Here is a 19,643-nt window from a genome sequence, read left to right as displayed (position 1 = left end):
CCAATTTTTACTATAAAGGAAACTTGGCTCTTGTGTAGATATAGGTAACATTTACCGAACCACCTTAAATCTTTGTATCTCTTTGCATTTACTTTCATACTTATTGCTTAATATTGATTGCTTGTGGATTAAGTAATAGCATTTGTTGCTCTATTGAAGTTTGTTGTGATAACTACCAAAGTCTTGGTGGGTAACTTCCTTGGTGTGATCTCCAAGAGAAGTCATTTAGGATAGAGAGTAACTAGGTTGAGGTGTGACTTCCTAGTGAAATCTCCCAACAAGTGGTATCAAAGCAAAGGTTCTTGAATCATTATATACAAGGTGTTTGAGGAAAAGACTACACCTTTAGTGTTGCAAGCTAGGTATTTGTAGAAATTCCTTAAAGAGATTCTCCACCGTTGTTTGGTTCATTGAAAGTCATGACGACCGATAGAGAAAGCTACAGGATAGAGAATTTTGATGGTACAAACTTCGACTATTGGAAGATGCAAATTGAGGATATACTCTACCAAAAGGATTTGTATGAACCTTTGATAGGAGAGAAGCCAATGAGTTACAAGCAAAGTGAATGGGATTTGGTAGATAGAAAAGCATTTTTGCGACAATTCGATTGAGTCTCTCAAAGTCGGTGGCTTTCAATATTAAAAATGAGAAGACAGCATCGTCTCTCATGAAGGCACTCATGTGCACGAATGAGCAACCTTCGGCCGCGAACAAGGTCTATTTGATTACCAAGCTCTTCTCCATGAGAATGTCGGAGAATGATTCCTTCAAGGACCACTTAAATAAATTTAACCAAATGAAAGACCAATTGGAGTCGGTTGAGATTACATTTAGTGATGAAGTGAGAGCGTTGGCGATAATAGGACAAATGCCTCCAAGTTGGAATGCTACGGTTGCGGCTATTAGTGGCTCGATGGGAATGAATAAGTTGAAATTCGATGATGTAGTTAGTATGATACTAGCGGAGGAAATTCAAAGGAGTTCGGATGGAACCTCGACATCGGGTTCAGCTTTGAGTACCGAGAGCGAAGGGATGCATGTGCACAAGGGTCGTGGTAGACCACGAAATAGAAAAGGGAGAATGAACTCTCATGCCCCTAGAGATGAGCTTAGAGATGATAGTATCATTCACTACACCAGAATTGCTGAAAAATGACACCCTCTTAAGATTGTCCTGACCGTCTTTAATTTAGAACTTCAAAACCCGTCGTATATGGCATAAGTCCGTCGTGTACTGACCTAAGCTAAAATAGAGGACGGGTTTTAGTGTACTAAATACACAATGGTAGAGGTAGTTCTGGAACTCGTCGCTTGGGTGGTGGGGCTAGTTTTTCATTCTAGCGCTCACTATTTTTCCATTCTAACGCTCAATGTTTTCCACTAACACAGCCAAAAATACAAAAATACATAAATACTAGTGGAAAGAGAGAGACAAAAAAAGGGGGTGACTTCTAACAAGTCGTTCAGAGCTTCTGCCAAGGAACAACAAAGCAAGAGCTTCTGTGAAATTGTAAGCTCCCTCTCCCTCTCAAAATATAGTATTTAGTTAATGATTTTAAAGCTTCAAATTTGTGTTTTTTTTATTGATTTTTGTTTGTTAAATTGATGTATGGTTCACTAAACTGAAATGGGTATTTGAAACTTGAATCAAATCAAAGTTCCTTCTCAAAATTGAGGTAAAGTTCTTTCCTTTTTTCATTCTTTGGCATTTCTTATTGTTTTATTACTATGGATTCAATGTGGTTCGCTGAATCTATCATGGGTATTTGTTATTTCGATTTTTCTTTGATGGGGTTGGGGTTTTAGATTAAGAGGTTAAATACGTATATGAGTGTCACTTTGGGTGATAAAAAATCGTTGATGGGGTTGTTCCTGATTTTTTTTTTTGCACCCAGAAATTCTTTGTATATACATAATATGTCGAAGGAATTGCTATCATAAGGACCTTAGTTTTCTCCTTGGAACTCTTGACTAGTGGTCTTGACCTTAACACTTAGTAGTGCCCATGAAGAAGAACAATGTATTGATTGAATGTTTAACTTCCTCATCAACATTGCTTGTTTGTAGTAGCTTTAGTGAACATTTGTTGCGAGTATTTTTATTTGATCCATAGATTAAATTAGCCGAGGTATGCATATTAGCTTCTCTGCTATTTTTTATGACATGCTTCTGTAGCAGTTAGTGAGACTTGGGGCTTGGCTCACTGCTTGTTTGTAGTCCTTGTTGTTTGATAGTGCATATTTGGAATTTGACGTGAATAGGTGTATGTGGATATATTACATATTGCAACTTGCTTCATAGTAATGAATGTATATATAATTATAAATGTTCAGATTTATTGGTCAATTATCTATAAGAATAATGTTTTTTCTTGTCCTTCTTTTGCTTGATTTTTCAAGATCATATCTTGTTACGGTGGTTTTCTGGTATTTAGTATATTTGTAATAAGCCATAGTCTTAATTGAAATGTCGTATCGTAGAATAGTGAAAATCATTTGGGTTATATGGCATGCCAACTTCATAGTAGACTGTTGCTAATTGATTATGATATTTTCGATTATATATGTAAAAGTATATTCTATGCTTGTCTTGCGCTCCATTTGGAGTCACAATAAACTACTTATAAACCTTTTTGCTTCGTTTATGTGAAGTAAAAGGAGGCAGAGATCTAAACTTCTATATTAGATGTCTTCTACTTCTCCAAGCAAGGCTTAAATGAAAGAAATACAACCACAAACCAAGTATTTGGCAGGTGTTGAGTCTTTTATGAAATTTGCCAAAGGCAACTCTGGGGGTGTTGATTGGTATCTTTTCCCATGTGTAAATTGTCGTAATGTTGGTGATGGAAAAATTTATGAAGTGATGAGGGAACATTTAATTTGTGAGGGTATAATGTCATCATACAATACATGGTATTGTCATGGCGAACCCCTTAAACTGATTGAGGCTAACCCTGAGAGGTATAAGGCATATGTTAATGGTGAGACTCAGGGATTTGTTAGTGGTCAGACTCAAGGAGAGAAGCCTAGAATGCCTGATTTGGTGAATGACACTTTTAGGCATGTTCATCCTGAGGACCTCGATGCTTGTATGAATGAATTAAATTCACATGACAATCTTTCTACTAATCATGAAGAAGAAGATGATCATGCTCAAAACAATTCACGCGAGGAAATGAAAGCAAAAAAATTAAGGGATGATGCTATTCAACCTTTATATCCATCATGTAGCATTGAAGACACGAAGTTATCTGTCACAGTTGAGTTAGTGGGCTTGAAATCAACGCATAATTGGTCTAACAACAACTTTAATGCATTGCTTAAAACACTCAAGCGGGTCCTTCCTAGTGGTAACCCCCTGCCCGATAGTACAGCAGATTCTTTGGAAATTATCAAGTCATTGGGTATGGATTACAAGTCTATCGATGCATGCCCAAATGATTGTATTATGTATTGGAAAGATAAGAAAGCTTTGAAACGGTGTCCTACATGTGGAGAGGGCAGGTATAAGGCTGAGTTCCATAATAAGGCGTCACTTGTCCCAAAGAAAGTGTTAAGATACTTTCCTTTAACACCACAGCTGCGTAGACTATACAGGTTAGCTACTTGTTTTCTAGTAATTACTTTTCCTATATGTTCATCTCATACAAAATTGTTTCATGTAAGTTTTCTAATTGTCTCTACTTTCTAGCATTCCTTGGATTGCTGAGATGATGACATGGCATTTCAAATCAGCCTCCCCAATTGGATACATGCGTCACCCATCAGATTCTTCTTGTTGGAAAGAAATTGATAACGCATATCCTGAATTTGCCGCTGAACCGCGTAATGTTCGGTTAGGGCTTTCAACTGATGGATTCAATCCATTCGGAAACAAGAGCCTTTCTTATAGTTGTTGGCCCGTAATGGTTGTTCCATACAACCTTCCACCTTCTTTTTGCATGCTGAAAGAATTTACTATGCTATCATTGTTAATTCCCGAAAAAAACAGTCCGGGAAGAAACATTGATGTGTACTTGGAACCCCTAGTGGATGAGCTGATTGATTTGTGGAATACTGGATCGCAAGTTTATGACTCTCATAGTAAAAAGTGTTTTACAATGAAAGCTATACTTTTGTGGACCATACAAGATTTCCCAGCCTATGGCTACCTTTTGGGTTGCAAAACTGCAGGGAAGTACGCGTGTCCAATCTGCGATGAAGATATATCATCAAGTAGGCTTAAACATGGAATGAAACATGCTTACATGGGTCACAGATGCTTCCTTCCTTATGAACATCCGTTTAGAAAACAAAAATATCAGTTTAATGGAAAAGAAGAACATGGAAAGGCTCCTAAGCAGTTGCTTGGCAGCAAGGTACTTGAAAAAGTTAAAAACCTTCAATATGTGTATGGAAAAGTAGCAGCTAGGAAAAGAAAGAGGCTTGAGGATGACAATTTGACTTCGTGGTCTAGTGAATCAATCTTATTTAGGTTGCCTTATTGGAAAGTACAATCTTAATAGCTGTCAATTCCATTTTTGTATTAACATTTACTTAATCATTTAAATTTGAATGTATATGCTGAGTTTGGACGTCCGTAACAACGTAGATGTCATGCACGTGGAAAAAAATGTGCCTAAAAATCTCTTAGCTACAATAATGGGCACGAAGGGTAAGACTAAGGATGGCCTTCAAGCTCGTTTGGACCTTAAGGATTTGAATATCCGGAAAAAAAATGTGGCCAGTCCAAAATGGGAATAGAACATTTTTGCCGAATTATTCTCCCTTTTTACTTTCAAAGCAAAAGAGGAAGCTATTTTGTCAAACCCTTCAATCATTGAAAGTTCCGATTGGGTACAGTTCTAATTGGAAGTATAATGTGAACATGGAGGAGCTTCAAATTAGGTGTCCTAAATCACATGAATATCACATTATTATACAACAATTATTGCTGGTACTATTGATGTACGCCTACAAGACTCAAAAGCCGTTGGCTACTTCCATTAGACAACTGTCTATATTTTTCAATGTCCTTTGCGCCAAGGTTATTTGCCGGAAGGACCTTGTTCTTGCAAGTCGACAAATTGTTGAAGTTTTATGTGTGTTCGAGAAGTACTTTCCACCTTCCTTTTTTGTTTCGATGACACACCTTGTAGTGCACTTAGCAGAGGAAGCACGGATATGTGGTCTTGTTAGATTTTGATGGATGTATCCTTTCAAGAGGTTAGTGAATTAGTTAACTGGTCATTGATGATTTCAGTGTTGATTATCAATGAAAATGTTTAACTAGTGTCTTGTTTTAGGATGATGAGAACTTTCAAAACATACGTGAAGAATAAAAGGTATCCAGAAGGGTGTATTGTGGAGCGCTACCTTGTTGAAGAATCGATATTATACTGTAATGAATACATGCCAGAAGGTGGGAATGGAAGTCATAGTCACGGAAGGAAAAAATTCATGGATGAGGAGAAGGGGTGTTCAAGTGAGCATCCTATGGGTAGAAAGGGAAGGGTGTACAAGTTTTCAAATTTGCAATACGAGCAAGCAAGAAGATAAGTTTTAGAGTGCTCTAAAGATGCTGTTCCATGGAGAGTACGCACAACTTCTACTTAAAATTCCATAAACTTTCATGTCCAATCTAGCTAGTAGATAACATTCTGTACTTATGCCTATTATGGAATAGGAAATACGAGTCTTACCAACAAAACCACCCAGCTAGGAGGAGAGGGCAAAAAGGAAAAATAGTTGAAAAACTATTGAATTTTATTCCATGGCTTAAAGAACAGGTCCGTATGAGCCATATATAGCTCTCTAGTAATTTCTGACATTTAGGTTATACAAGAATTCTAACATTATGCATTTTCACCTCACCAGTTGGAAAAAGAGGAGATGTCCACTTTGAAAAGGCTTGCTGAAGGCCCGTCATTTAAAGCTACCTCATATAACCAATATAGTGTAAATGGGTATACATTTTAATGGAAGAAATTTCTAAGACAACACAAAACAGCGGGGTTACCATGAATGCTATGACAAGCGTTAGAGCAAGCGCTAAAGATAAGAACTATGTTGATGAGGATGCGACCTATTATGGTGTTGTTAACTTGATTCTTGAGCTAGATTATATTGATTTCAAGCAAACAGTTTTTTGTTGTAATTGGGTACGAACAGGAGATAGAGTAAATGGATGTTCGATTGATCCGGAAACAATGTTAACTTTTGTGAATTTTAGAAAGTTGATGACAAGCCTTTTATCCTTGCCTCTCAAGCACACCAAGTCTTTTATTGCAAAGATCCCAAAAGAGATGATTGGCATGTTGTTTTAGATGCTCCTAAGAAGTTGACCCGAGATGTTGATTCCTATGAGGATCCTCTACCTTTTCGCTCAAGAGTGAATGCAGATGCTTATAGATCCACATTAGTGGATGAGGTGGTAGATGAAGAGATAAATGAAGGATCATGGGTTGATTAAGTTTTAAAAGAGCAACAACACTTTTGTTATGGTACTTTTGTTTGTTTTGTAATGTTGTGTGTACTTCATGTGTCGCAATCTTTGGTTGAAATGTAACTCATGTTTATATGTACTGGTTTGTACTTGTTCTTTTTGTGTGGACTTGTTTTGATGGGTGCGTCTTCATGTTTGTATGTAATGGTTTAGAGTGTAATAGATGAAAGTGTATTTGTTATGAGTAACGAGGTCTGGCTGCCCATCACATAATTTTTACATTTTTTTATCGCCTGTTTTGCATAAGATTTCAGCATAAGATTCTAAGGGTGTTTTGCATAAGATTTCAGCATAATGTCTTCGAGGGTGGGGGCTGGATTGACAAAGTGAGCATGGTGATGATGGTAAGTAATGTATTGTTTACTTATTGGAAATTATACTAAAGTATTTTTTTTTTCTTTGTTGTAGCAATTGTTGAAAAGAAGCTTGTTCTATTTGATGAAGATGGAAGACCTGTTGGAGACAAATCCGCAGATTTCTCTAGTTCCCTTGGTGAAAGCAGTCGTGCCCATGCTCCAATTGTATTCCAAAGGTGGAAAGACATACCCAACCAAAAGAAAGACCTCATCTGGGAACTGATCTCGGTGAGTTTGGTGTTATGTGGATTAAATCTTGTATTGGTCATATCTTTCTCGTGTCAAATCCATTTTACAAACCGTTTTCACCGCCGTCTTTGTGATTTCAGTGAGCGTCTTTTAGAACTACTGAAATGTTCATATCTAGTGCTTTAATCCTATATTTTAGTTGTCCTTTATTGTTGGTCAGTGTACATTACTTAATAGTTTACTTCATTGTTTTTTACTAAGATGTTATCGTCATTGCAGAAAGAATTCATAGTATTTGGAACAACATGAGCACTAGTCCTTAAAAAGCTAATGAATATTGGAGAAAGTACAAGAGCTTAAACTAAGGAAGATATATGAATGACGGATGAAAAAAAGGAAAAGAAATTGCCCTGGTTGTGTGAGACAAGAAGATTGGGAGTTGATAATGAGTCAAAATCTCTAGTCTGGTAGAAAGGGTTTGGTGATATGGTAATAATTGGATAATATTTTTGTTATTTACTTATGGAAAGAATTTTAGTGGGGAAGTGCAGTGGGTGGGGGTTGGGTTGTTTTTTGTGTGTGGATATTGGTGGGAGACTATTGGTGGGTGTGTAGTAACCTCATTTTGACATTTGGTTCTTTATATTGGTTTGGTTCTTCACACAAGTATGGGTGTTTTGCTACTGGAAACTCATCCTCTAATAGTTCTCACCCCTATTAAAACTCTTAACGATCAATTGGAAACTCAAAATAGTTTGGTTCGACACTTTTGTGGGGAATGGAGTTTGGGAGTATTCACTCTTGAAGATTGGAGTCTTGTAGTTCTTTATAGCTTGAGTTGCTCAAGGTTTGAGGTAGGTGTCTTCCTCCCCCTTTATTTCCACCATGTTAGGAGCTTGATAGAGACTGTTCTCAATAATTGACTTATGCTCTAATTTCGTTAGAATTGAATTGAAGTTTGTTAAGTGCTGATTTTTGGTACAAGTTAACTCATAGTTTCACAAGTAAGGTTTATAACACATTTTGAACTAAAGCACACAATACTTGTTTAGAATGATGTAAAACCATTTTCATTGATTGTAGTAGTTTACTTACGTTTTCTTATTATGCATTCAGCCACTAAACTTGGACTATAGCAAGTCTTCCCATCTGAAATTGCAATACTTCAGCAAGAATTTTCGGAAGTTTTGATTAGGTTAATTAGAACTTATATTGTTTTGGTCATAACTTTCTCGTTATAACTCCGTTTGTCGAACCATTTTCACTGTTGTGTTACAAATTCTAAGGAGAATGACTTGAATCAGGTTTGAAGCTTGAATTCATAGGTGTTATATTTCGGTTTATTATTATTCGTAGTTGTATTATTGATTGGTGAATGTTAAGAGAAAGGGCTTCCGAAATTGTTTTTGTATTTCATATATTGTATCACAGCTTGTGAGATTTGTAGTTGGCATTCATATATGAGGACTCATGCTATTGAGTCACCAGGTGCATCCCACGAGCAGTGTGCTCCAAAGTGGGATGTCACAGGGTGTGTGCAAGTGCGTGGGTGAATACTGGTGGGTGTGTGTAGGTTGAGTGAGTGAATGTAGGTGGATGGTGTGGTCTGAATTATGTTGGCAAGTGGGTGGGAGACTATTGGTGGGTGTGTGCAAGTGGGTAGGTGAATACTGGTGGGCGTGTGAAGGTTGGGTGGGTGAGTGCAGGTGGATGGTGTTGTCTGAATGTTGAGTGCACGTGGGTGGTGTGGTATGAATTGTCTTGGTATGCGTGTGTGTGTGTGTGTGTTGTAGTGTTATTTTGTCTTTGTGCATGTGTGTGGGTTGGTGCTAGGTGTGTGCAAGTGTTTTAGCAAATGGAGGATGCTTTGTCATATTTGGTTTGGTGGTCATATTTTGTATATAACATAGATTGTTTCTTATGACATTTCAGAAAGAAAAGAATCCTAACACTCTTGTTATTAGAACACTCATGTATGTCGCTTTATGATAAAGACAAATTTACATGTAAATTTACTATCTATGCGTAAACACAAATAATCAATTAACTAAATAAGTTCTTAATCAATATTCCTACTCTCAATTCATTATGCAATATATAAAGAGTACGGATTCGTTCAACTCATAAACCATCAAGACATAAATAGAATTCAACTAATCAAACAAAATGAACAATGATGAGAGTAATTATTTGAATAAGAAATTAACTATTATGATGATACTACGAATTTATACTAAATTAACTAACAATATAATGATGTGAATCAAAGATAGAGAATGTTAGAGAGAGAATTAAATCTACTTTTCAATTCCTAGAAGTGTTAGAATAGATTGTTAAGAAACCCTAATCTTTATATTCTCACTAAAAGGTTAAATATAAAATTTTAGACTTTTATGATCCCTAATTCAATTATAACATCTCTAGTCATAATCAAATTAGCATGAGAGGAAGGTTTGTTTTCCATTCTCATGGCAAAACTCACAATCCTCTAGTTTAGATTTTTCTCTTCTTATCTCTAAGTCAAGAAAAATCCAAACTTTAAACCTTAATCAACAAATCAAGTCCTCTCAAAGCTTCATTAACCTCCCTCTAATGGGAGTTTAGCTTTAATTCATTGGACTATCATTCCCAACACAAGAACAATCAAAACAAGTCATTATTAAATAAGTAATTAACTTTATTGATCTAATTTAACAATAGTCTAATATTCAAAATGAATTAAATGAACAATATTTAAAACTAAGATTATGAATAACTAATTATCAATTTAAGACAAACTAAATGAAATGAACTAAGTAATGGATTCCAAAAACTAAAATTATTGTTCTAACTAATTTATTGATAATTCACTAGATAAACAATAAATTATTGGTTCTATAAACTGAATCTATGAAAAATAACTAGATAAAACTAACTATTTGGATCTAGCCTAAGTAAAGCTAAGTAAAAAAAAACTAATTATTGGATTCTCACTAACTAAAAACTAAGTGTCTTTAAGAGCTAAGTCTTTCTCTCTTCAAATAGAGGAGACAAGATCCACAAATTCATGCATGGGCTGAGGAGCCATGTTTTTCCACAATGGGGAAAATCGAAATGACTTTAAAAACCTCATTATTTCAAATCCATTAGAAAATGAGGGGGTAAGGTAGGCCCAAATTTGGAAATGACTTTAATAGCCTTTTCATCTACTTTTACTCCTCTGATTGGGTCAATGCTTAGACCATTAGAAATCTCTTTCTGAGTCGGTCGTTTTGATATAAGGTAGGCCCAATTCCGAGGTTTGAGTCCAAAGATACAAAATTGTGTGGTTTGGACATATAGTCTAAAGTTCAAACTAGGTACATTGACTTTTTTATCACTTCACATCTTATTTAAAGAAAACTGGAAAGGAGCGTTGACTTTGACTTTTCAGCTTTGACCGGGTTTTAAAAAGGCTTTTTCTCCTTAAATCTTGGCCTTTAATCATAGAATTTCTTAGCAACCAACCTTTGCTTCTTTATCTCGCAAAAAGGACGCATTTCTGCACGTATTCGACTCCAATAATGCCTGAAATGCATAAGAACATGATAACAATACTAACTCATTAATCACATAATTGGTCTAAAAGTAATATTGTTAAGGGGTTAAAACTACAGTTTTGGGCTCTTATTAAACCACCCCAAAATAGCATTTTGTTTGTCCTCAAGCAAATATGAGAAATTAGAATAAGTGACCAAAAATGGAGTTCTAACTAATCTCGTTTCACCGAGTGGGATTGCATTGACCATATACAACAAGGCATTAAACCACTAGGAATTCCCTAGTAGATGAGTTATAGCCTCGTGAGAGTTTTCCAGTGAAGGTACTCACAAACCTCATTTATACTACAACGACTAAGAAATAAAACTGTTGTTTCCTTATTTATTCTCAAATATCTATACATCTCACTAGCAATGAATACAAAATAATCAAGTTGAAACCTAAGCTAATATATGAATAATAATCAAATCATCTTAAGATAAACAACTATACAATGAACTATGATATGAAATGCAATGGCTGGTCCGTTTCTGAAACTTTTGGGTAGCGTGCCTAGGTAGGTTTTCACGAGGAATGTGTCAAAACACATAGCACTCTGATTTTTCCACTCAAGTTTGCTAACTCCAGTGTGTAGTGGGCACACGTTTCCTTACAATCTCAATGACAATCCAAGAAAGCCGAGGTCGATCAAACGCATCTACCACTTACTATCACACCAACTTATTCCTAATTGAGCTAGAGGTCTTTATTAGCTGATACGGGGCGTAGGTATTGGTTAAAGAAGAAAGGAAATGGATATTCAAAAAGACAAGTCTGAGAAAATAGGGTCTTCATATTATGTAACTAGAGAAAACCTTGTTCTTTTGCTTCTACACTTTGTTTCCATCCTTAGCCTTTTTATTTTGGCTTTTTGACTCCTTTTATTATCTTTTTGGAATTTTTATTTTATTTTTATTTTTATTTTTATTTTCTTTTCTTTTCTTTGGATGAAAACTTCTTTTCTTTTTCTTTTCTGAAGCAACTAACTAATTTTTGTTTACACAGGTTTTTCTCTTCTCTTTTATTTACTCATCCTATTTCTTATACTTATTCAGATAGGTAGGCTGATTTTATTTTTTTATTTTGTTTTATTGGGTAAAGGATTTGTGGTTTGTGAAAAGGCTAATGAAAGGCTCAGTGGGGCGACTAGCGGATAATAAATTTCATATAGGTGTGAATTTCTGGCTATATCGATCCAAAGAGGGCCTAAATTCTCGCTTAGAATATGGTGTGGTGATCAAGCAAGTGGATGTGTGATTTCTCTACTCGGATTTGACTTCTCCCTTGTGTTATCACTCAGATATTTCACTCTTATGAGGCTTTTATGCTAGATGCACATAGGATATGTATTAAGTATTCTAACCTAGGTCTCAGAAAAATACTGCCAAGTACAATCAAAGATGTTCATGCAAGATATTCGTGAAAAGATGCAATGACTATTACCTACGTATTAATCTAAGTTTCAAAAATTAAATCCTAATTCAAGTACTACATGAGATTTCTAGACTAATATCATCATAGAGAAGGGAACAATACTATTATCACTAAGTGCCTAGCATAAAAATTATTTATGATTTTTAATTTTTTATAAAGAAAAGTGCGTAATTTACATCCTAAAAGTGTCTAATTCATATTTGCAAATGTTTCTATCCCACCCCCAAACAATCGAACGCTTTGTCCTCAAAGTGTAAAGAGATAGGGAAAGAATTTACCATAGAAACGTGGCAATAATTGGCAGTACCTATAACATAAATATTATAAAGATGATATGATAACATGAAGCACAATTAAACTGTTACGTACTAACTAACACAAACTCTACTGGAGTAAACATGGCAGGCAAAGGGTGGCAAAAAGATTTAAAATGAAATACCAAAATACGCCACCACCAAACAAAATTGGAAAACTCTTTTTTAGTTTGAAAATGTTTGTTTGGCCTATACTCCAAAAAGGTGTTATGTTACAAAAAATTATATGGGTCTTTTTAAGTCAGATTTCCTAGATTTAATATAATATATATGTATTAGCATGTAGTTTACCATATATCAATAATCTAAATAATTATGGATCTTTCCATAAATAGTTAACACGTAATGCACCACCAAACAGAATCAAGCACCAAGACTTTCTGCGACGCAACTTAGTGGAATGAGAGCGAGATCTGATGGACCAAGAACCTAATCGAGCGTGTACTCTCTTCTTTTTTGAACGAAAGGGTATCCAAGTGAATAATCGTGAAAAAAAGAATGGATATGGAAAATACTTGGAATGTGGATAAGTGTTAGAAGAAAAGGGTGGAAAAAATTATTGGATTCTATAAGGGATTAGCTCAGGTGGATAGTGGTCGGGTGGTGCTCTAGGTAGTTTTTGAGAGGGTGGATCATCACAGGCTCTTAGAAACTCATAGAATTTCTCATCTAGCTTGGTCGCATCTACATAATTATGGTATTCATCTGCATCTTTGAAAAAGTCATCAATCTCATCCAAGGAGTCGAAATTGTGATCTTTATCTTCTTCCATAAGAGGGGTATCTACTAGTGTGGGGACAAAAGTGTAGGCCACACTAATGTGAGATACAAAACTCTCAATGGACTTCACTTCTCCTTCTACAGACAAACCTAGTTGTCCCTGTTTGAGTCTAAATATGTTAACCTCCACAGAAAGATTTCCAAAAGAAAGAGTCATTGAGCCATCCCGACAATTCATTTGGGCGTTGGCGGTTGCCAAGAAAGGACGCCCTAAGATGATGGGAATATAATCATGAGTAGTTTCTGTGTCAAGAATAACGAAGTCAACTGGGTAGTAAAAATCCTGAACTTTAACGAGAATGTTTTCAACCTTTGGGATACTTAATGTAAGCGATCGGCTAACTACAAAGTCATTTTGGTTGGTTGAAGTTTTGTTAGACCTAGTTGTTTATATAAATAAAAAGGGAATAAGTTAACACTCACCCCTAGGTCTAATAAAGCAGTTGTTATGAAGGTATCACCTAAGGTGCATTGTACAGTAGGACGATCAGGGTCCTTGTACTTAACAATTCAATTATGTTCAGATAAAGAGGGATATTGTTTAGTTAAGAAGGCTTCGTGGGGTATGTTGGTTTTCCTCTTCTTGGTGCACAACTCTTTTAGAAACTTAGCGTGTCCAGGTAAACTTTTTATAGCATCTAGAAACGGTAGGCTTATAGTCAGATTTTTAAACACTTCCCTAATCTCATCAAAATTCTTGTCTTTTTTAGACACAATTAGTCTCTAGGGATACGGTGGTTTATCTCTATATTTAGCATAAGGGTCAACAGTATTATTAGTCTTTGATTTATCTTTAGCCGTTTTCCATCTAGGTGTCCATATTGGAACCTTTACAGGTTTAGGGTCTTCAATTTCTATTATTGGGTCTTGTAGGGTTTTCCCTTTTGGTTGTGGTTTAACTGGTACTTCTACAGTTGTAGGGTCTTCAGTTTCTATTATAGTATTTGGTATAGTATCATTTTTAGTTTGTGGGTGATCTTTAGGCATAGTCACTTGGTTATCAACTACTCACCCTAAACGAAGGGTAGTGACTGCATGTAGGTCCCCTGGGGTTATATTACCATTACACTTAATACTTTTTATTTCGAAGGCGGTGTTTATTGACTTAGGATTAGGCACTACTTGACCTGGAAACACGCCTGTTTGGTTATTATTTTGGTTAGGAGACATGTCAATAACCTTTTGGCACAAAGACTGCATCATTTGCATCGTTTGTTTCATCATATTAGAGTTTTGATCATGGTGATCTTTCATCAAGTTGGAGTTTTGTTGCATAATTTGATTTTGTTTTTCCAACAAGGTTACTACTACTACTTCTGTAGATGGTTGAACTAGAATTAAGGTTTGTTGAGCATTCATGTCTTGATGTTGATAGTTCTGGGTCATGGGCATTAAACCTCTATTCTGGTCACCTAAGTTTCCTTGTCCTTGAGGTTGAGTTAACTTGTTGAAGTTTGATGGTTGTGGTAGTGGTTGATAAGAGCCCAAAACTGTAGTTTTAACCCCTTAATAATACTACTTTTAGACCAATTATGCGAGTAATAAATAAGAGTTAATACTAATTACGTGCTTTTATGTATTTCAGGCATGGAACTCAATTATGTGCAGAAATGTGCCACTTTGGTGATATAAAGGAGCAAAAGGTTGGTTGCTAAGAAGTTCTGTGATAAAGGCCAAGATTCAAGGAGACAAAGCCTTTATGAAGCCCGGTCAAAAGCTGAAAAGTCAACATGGGCAGAAACAGTGCACAAATCAGTAGAACTTCTGAAGACCATAACTTTAGACTCAAACCTCGGATTTGGGCCTACCTTACGTCAAAACGACCGGCTCAGAAAGAGCTTTCCAATGGTCTAAGCCTTGACCCAATCAGAAGAGCAAAAGTGGACGAAAAGTCTGCTGAAGTCAAAGCTAGCTTAAACGGGCCCTGTAGACTGAAGAAATTGGGATTTGGGCTTGATTTTTTGCCCAAAACATGAGACCTCAACCCATGCACGAAATTGCGGATCTGGTCTCCTTCTTTACATAAAACAAAACTTAGCTCTTAAGAAAGATATAGTTAGATAGATTAGAATAGAAAGTAGCTATTAAAATAGTTTGTAGATCTAGTTTTTGAATTCAATTAGTTAAATTAATTAGTTTCATTCCTTGTTTTGGATTAATTATTAGAATCATTGTTCTTCATTGATTAGATAAATAAAATAGTTTATTATTGTTCATTTTGATTTTGTCATTTAAATTTGTAGATCTAATTTCAATTCTTGTTGTTATTCAATTCTTAGTTATTAACTAGATTTGAAGTATTGTTTAATCAAAATTAGTAAAGTCCAAATCTTTATATTATGTCTAGTGTTAATTCAATGGGAAATGATAGTTTGATGAATCAAGGCTAAACCTCCATTAGAAGGGTTGAAGAAGCCTTGATGAAACTTGATCTTTGTTAACTTATAAATCGTCGTGAGAGTTTATTCCACTCTAGAAAGTCGTTGATTCGCTATGAGAATGGGTGGACGACCTCACATGCTAGTTATTAATTAGTAGAGATGTCATGTATAATTAGGGATTAGAATTACCATTTTGATATGCGAAGCATTGCAATTTGGATCACGACGAGTATTTGTTAGTTGATAAAGTCGAGTTAAGGTGGATTCAATTCCCTTTAATTATTTATCTAGATTCAAACCCTTAGCATCCTATCATTTCGTTATTCGTATCTTGTTATTTGAATTCATATCGTAGTATAAATTCCCTCGTAAATCTCTCATTGACTTTGGATAGACCATCAATTGTAGAAAACTTGAATGATAAAGGACTAGAAGTGGAACGAATCTTCTATTCCAACTCTACGTCAATAGATTCAAGAGTAGAAAACAAATATCTTTGGTAAGTCTAGTAATAGTTCAGTTTATAGTTTTACTTGTGTTTAGAGTTTCATCCCTTTATTTGTGAGTAAAACTATCTTTTTACGTTTATCAAATGGCGCTGCTGCCATCTTAGTACTCTTTAGTATTGTTTTCTTTAGAATTGATAGTTTTTCAAAGTCCCATAACCCACCCACCCTTGTTTGATTCTCACTGTGGTTGTCTGTTTCAGCACTTAAATTTTCCTCGGAAAAAATTACTCGGAGCGCACCTGTGCCTTGCCAAGGCAAAACACGAGCGCACCCTGCACTCACACGCCTGGAATTCCAACTTTTGCCTGAGCGCGACTTGCGCCCTACCAAGGCCAACTTTGAGCGCCACCTGCACCCACACGCCTGGAATCCTAACTTTTGCCTGAGCGCGACTTGCGCCCTGTCTAGGCCTATTCTGAGCGCACCCGTGCCCTCTGCTGAAACTGCCCGATTTCCACAGGTTTGTTTCGAACTTCCATTTCTTCAAAGTTTTCAGTGTTCTAACTTGTTATATACACTGAGCACGCGTAAACAAGACGCTATTCATAAGCAAAGCAAGGAGGCTTTCAGGTACTCTTTTCTTCCACACCTCGCATCTTCTGTTAGAGGTTCATACTAACATATCAGGATTGTTTGGAGTGTTGTTGTGTTTCATTAAGATTGGTTTTAGCCTTGCATGAGATTAAGGTCAGGCCGAAGAAAAACACCTAACGTAATTAACCGACAACATAAACAAACAAGTCTTTCTAGTATACCACTCACTACACCTCTAGCTAGCATACCACATACATCACCTAAAGTAATGGCTGAAGAAAGAGAGCCTCCTCTTTCTGACTTTTACAAAGCCTTGAACGATAGCCTTAAATCTTGCATCGTTCTATCAGACCCAGTGGGGGATTTCCAAATCCCCCCAAATATATTTAATTTGTTACCCGTTTTTCATGGGTTAGACCATGAAAAGCCCTATCAGCACATGCGTAGGATTGACCAAGTCCTTACTATATTCCACCATCCTACGGTAGGTGCTGAACAAATTAAACTGAGGGTATTTCCCTTCACTTTAGCCGATAAGGCGGCGTCTTGGTTAACTGCCCAAGCGCCTAATTCTATGGACTCGTGGGCTAAACTTGTTCAACTATTCATGGAACATTTTTACCCACCACTGAAGACCGTTGAAATGCTTTCTAAGATTCATTTCTTTTGATAGAATCCTCATGAATCATTTTCAGAGGCTTGAAATCGTTTTACCGATCTACTTATAGTGTCCACATCATAACCTCGTGAAAGACACGTTAGTTCGTGCCTTTTTCAAGGGACTTCTACACCACCATAAAGAAGTCTTTGACATAATGAATGGGGGTAATTTCTTAAGTAAAGGAGCCTCAGAGGCTTATAAATTTTTAGAAGATCAGACTAAGTGTAATAATAACTGGGGGGGTAGTGACGATATCTCCCGCAACGCTAGTTCTTCTACAACAGTAAAAGCCGCCGGTATGTTTGAGATGAAACCCGATCCGGAACTTAAAAATTTAATCCAATCTCTAACTAAAAAGGTAGAGGCTATTTCTGTTCAACAAACGCCTATCCCCGTTATGAATGTCAACTCCAACCCATGTAATTTCTGTTTGAGTCCAGAGCATCCCGACTCATATTGTCCTTTCGCTTATGAGCAACAACAATCACAACAAGATAATGTTTGCTCGATTAATAGTTTTCCTATTCCTAACGCCCCTTGGAGACAACATCCCAACTTCAGTTGGAGAAATAATCAACAAGTAACACCTCCAGGGTTTAATAATCAAAATGTTAGGCAAGCAAACAATTATAACCAAGCTCAACCATGACAAGGACAAGGTCAGGGTAATTATAATTATAACAACCAAGTACAACCACGACAAGGTCAAGCACAAGGTCAGTGTAATTATAATAATTATAACAATAATAATTATAATGCTAATAGAGGTATCATTCCGATAAATAATAACTACCAAAATCCACCCATTAATAATCAACGTGACATAGTTCCTGTCACACAATCAGTAGCAAATACTACTCCACAACCAGATCATTTTGATACCTTTATGCAATCTCAACAACAAATTTTACAAGCCATCCAACTTTCCTTACATCAGTTAGCTCAAGAGAAAGTACAACCCAAGACAAGCAATACCTAATCCTAAAACACCAAACACAGCCTTTGAAGTAAACGGTAATACTAGTAACGAAATTGCAAACGTAGGAGAGATAAATTCCATCACCACTCTCCGTTCAGGCAGAGTGGTGGATAACAAAGTAACTATGTCTATAGTTACCCCACAAGGAGTTCCTACACCAGATATTATACTAGATACCGAAACACAAACTGAAGATCCTACCCCTGTAAAGGTAACAGTTAAACCACAACCTAAGAAGCAAAAAGCAAAGGTTACATATCCAGTAGAACCATATGCTAAACATAGTAAGAAACCACCGTTTCCCTATAAATTAGCTATGTTAAAAAGAGATACAAACTTTGACGAGATTAGGGACGTTTTCAAAAATCTAACGATTAACCTACCCTTCCTCGACGCAATTAAAAAACTACCTCACCACGCTAAGTTTCTTAAAGAGTTGTGCATTACTAGGAGTAGGACAAATATTCCAAAAGACGCCTTTCTCATCGAGAGCGAGGGTTCCAACTTTATCAGAACATAATGGAATAGTTAAGTACAAAGACCCTGGTCGTCCTACTGTACAATGCACCTTAGGAGATACTCACACGACCATTACTTTATTAGACCTGGGGGCGAGTGTTAACTTACTCTCCTTATTATTTATATAAACAAATAGGTCTACAAGAAATGCAACCTACAACAATGACGTTGCAATTAGCTGATAGGTCTCTCAAGTATCTTAACGGTGTAGTGGAAAACGCACTGGTTAAGGTTCAAGATTTCTACTATCCTATGGATTTTGTTATCCTTGATACAGAAGTCGCTAACGACGCTGTCCCAATCATTTTAGGGCACCCCTTCTTGGCAACTGCCAATGCGCTTATAAATTGCTGTGATGGTTCGATGTCCTTATCTTTTGGCCATCTTTTCGCTAAGGTCAATGTATTTAAACCGATCACACAGGTTCTTGATACCAATATTGATAGAGAGGTTAGTATGATCGAGAGTTTAGCTCATGATTATGTCAAAACCACGTTTCCAAATAATCAGATGCACAAATTCCTTTCCTTTGGACGTTCTAACTTTAATAAGGACTCCTTGGACGTGGAGGGAATTGAGGAAGATTTCCTTCAACTCTTTTGCAACTCTTCTTCACCACCTCGAGAGTCCCCTCCTATTGATAACCATTCACCCACCTCACATCATTCCCCTTCCATCAATGTACCCAGTCCTACACCTTTTCAAAGGAACCTGGAGTTTGCACTTTACCCTCTTGTTTCTTCTGTGCTTAATGATTTTCTAAATCCGCCTAATACGGATATAATTCCCAAAGAAAAGGCACATGACACCTACATTTTCAGAATTGAGACATTTCCTACCTACACCATGAATGAGTTTTATGCTAAACCCATATTCTCATTCTTTCCATTCTTTTCTTCTAATACTTATCCTTATCCACCATATCTTCCACAACCATCCATTT

This window comes from Coptis chinensis, chromosome 3 (assembly GCF_015680905.1).
Source record: "Coptis chinensis isolate HL-2020 chromosome 3, ASM1568090v1, whole genome shotgun sequence".
Lineage (NCBI taxonomy): Eukaryota > Viridiplantae > Streptophyta > Magnoliopsida > Ranunculales > Ranunculaceae > Coptis > Coptis chinensis.
This window is presented reverse-complemented; position numbering follows the sequence as displayed.